Genomic DNA, 3168 nt, shown 5'->3' on the forward strand with positions numbered 1-3168 from the left:
GCATATTCCATCCACGAGAAACAGGCAAAATAAGTTTTTCTCCAACCCCAAGGATCATCTTCAATCCCATTCTGTGGCCAGAAGCCTGTCATGGGCAGCACAGTGGATGGGACAAACGATTCAATGGGATCAAGATGATAAAAACACCAAGGTCAGAGGACACTGTCAACCATCCAAAAGAGAGTCAAAAATTGACACTGATCTACTTCTAATAAAAATTTCAACTGCTGTTTTATGACAATAATTATAACTTTTGGATTGTGGGTTCAATAATAAATTTAGGAAAGATTTTCCATTTTTAACTGTTGGCATGCCTAATACGTCTACTGGCAAGTGTAATGTTGTTTACACTGTTGCACCATATAAGCCTATTTCATCACAACTCCTTTGAGGACATGTACTGTCTAAAACACAAACATTGTTTAAAACATAAAACTATTTAAGTAAGTAAACCAGATCCACCCATGATGCTTAATCTAATTCTGTCATATGCAAATTTAATCTGCTGTTTGCATTTCATTTAAGTAATATTTTAAGGACATTACACAACTTATGGTTTAAGGAGAAAAGAAGACAAGGGTTGAGGGATTTTATTGCGCTATCAGTCTTCACATTTTCATCCTGCCACAGCAAAATCTTATATTTTTTCTCACTCATATGAATTATTGATACTATGTCTATGATATCCCTTATAATGAAAAAGTAATGCATAGCTAAAAGACAGAATGTATTCTAGGTCATTGATCACTGAAGACATAAAACTACAGAAGCTTGCTAACATTGTACAGAGAACATTTGATGCTCCTTTTTTTCTGTTTCAGGAAATCTGCTCTTTTCTTCTCTAGGTTGAAGTTTTGCTTACTGAAGGTGTTGTGATTAATCTTCTTCCTCATTATTTGTGGGAGTGCAATAAATGTCACTGCAGCACTGTATTATTTAGGTTTTTTAACCTTTGATTTTTTTTTAAACCAAACTTTTAAACTGTGTTGTGTATTTAATAATTAGGAACAGAAGCTTACTTGGTTGTTAACTCACAATGAATCACTATGAATATTACTATAGCTAAAACTATAGTGTGAAACAGCAGATGAAAGCTTGACTTAATTTTGGAGTTGTACATTTTTCCCTTGAAATAAAGTAAATTAATCAACAATGCATTCAGACATTTCTGCATGGTAAAGAGAATTATCTGGAGTTCACACAGATCATCACAATTTAGAAGCAAGGATTTGAGTGAGTTTGAACAGAAAGAGAGCCTGGGCTTATTATTTTAGAAACTGCTGATCTACAAGGATTTCCACTCACAACCGTCTCTCTGTTTTACAATGGTTCAAAAAAGAGAAGATATCCAGTGAAAGGTTTGTGCTAGTGTAAGAGGACAGAACAGAATTGGTTGTCTGGCTGATGACATAGTTCTACAGAAACTCAATCATTTGCTACATCAATGCCACTAAAAACTTTAGCATAAAACCACACAGGGTGCCACTGCTGTTAGCTCAGAACAGAAAGCTAAGACTTCAATTAACACCGGCTCACCAAATTAATTACAGATTCGAAAAAACTCAGCCTGGTTTGATGAGTCTAATTTTCAGCTCTGACATTCATAGTTGACTTAAACAACGTTAATGTGTGGCTTTCCATAGATGCTCTGGCTGGTGGTGTGGTTAAGGTCATATTTTCTTTCCACACATTGGACCCCTGGTACAAGTTTGTTTAAATATTGACTTTGATCAGATTTATCTCGTTATAAACCAGAACAAATAATGAACCACCAAAGCAAAGCTCAGGTCAAGAGCTTACTGTGCTTCCATGGCCTCAACCATGTAAGTAGTTGGTTTTACTTAAATAAAATACCTTCTGTTGGACAGTAATGTTTTTTAGTAATGTTGGTAGAGGAAGTGCGTGTGTGTGTGTGTGTGTGTGTGTGTTTGTGTTTTATTTGTGCAAGGACCGCCATTGGCTGTGGCGGCTAAAGGTAGCTCCAAAGCTGTGATGAGTTTCATGCTGAGACACTGACTCCTCTTGAGTATATATACAGATATAAAATAAAAGGTTACTTTTATATCATAACTTAAATTTAAACAGTTTTTTTTTAAAAAGTATGCATTAATCAATTTCATACTGTTCAACAATATGATAAGACTGTATTTTTCTGATAGTGCTTTTTTTTCTTTCCAAACTCCTGATCTAAAGAGAGACATCAATGGGCATGTGCCAACTTCCTGTTTCATTCATTCTGTCACAGAGCAACTAGAGTTCACGTACAGCACTACTCTACTTCACTTCTATCATGTATTTCAAGAGGCAATGCACACATACGTTATTTAGACCACAAACATTTCAAAATAATGCAGAAAAAAATTAATAGAACCATCAAGTGGACAGATTGATTTCCTCTTGTCATTGTTAGTATTTATTATGATGACCTGCGAGGCTTCCCCTGACTGGACAGTTCCAAAACCCCCAATCACATTTTCTTTAGGGCCCCACATGGTGAGAGAACGGCTCTGGTGCCTGAACAGAAAACAATGCAGGTCTCTGCTGAAAGCATATCAAAGAACACAATGGAATAAAAGAAAGAACTCATTTATTCAGCTGTGTTGAGGTTACATCTAACAATTTACTTTGTGGTAATTCCTCAGTTTGGTTGGATGCTATGTCCCCTTACTCCTGAAGTTTCATAGTGCACTAAATGTACCCACCACCCACTCCACTCATCCACCAAACCACCATGTGAATCATACTATTCCAAATGTTCATGTTTTTTTTTTATAGTCTTTTTTGTCTTTGCTTCTCGCTCATGTAAAGGGCATGAATACAGTATAAAGGCTGACAGGGAACAGAGGTGCGTACAGAAATTACACTGTTCAGCAATAGGTCTTCAGTATGAGATTGTTCCTACAGTAGACGTGAAAGATCTCCTTCACATTTCCCTCCTCTCTCTCGGTTTCTTTCCAGCGCTTCGTTCTTTCCAACCTTCTTAATCAAAATGGCAACAACCATCATTTCCTTCATTTGTACGCACTACCGATTTCTGTTCCACTAACGCTCGAAACCTGAGTGTCTCTTATAATAAAAATAATAATAATAAAAACTCAAAAATCCACCCCCCTTTCTCGCTCCCTCCTCTTCACTCTCTTGAAAACTCTTTAGGCTTTTCCAGCTGAG

The sequence above is a fragment of the Poeciliopsis prolifica genome, unplaced genomic scaffold (assembly GCF_027474105.1).
Source record: "Poeciliopsis prolifica strain line A6 unplaced genomic scaffold, Auburn_PproV2 SCAFFOLD033, whole genome shotgun sequence".
In the NCBI taxonomy this organism is placed as follows: domain Eukaryota; kingdom Metazoa; phylum Chordata; class Actinopteri; order Cyprinodontiformes; family Poeciliidae; genus Poeciliopsis; species Poeciliopsis prolifica.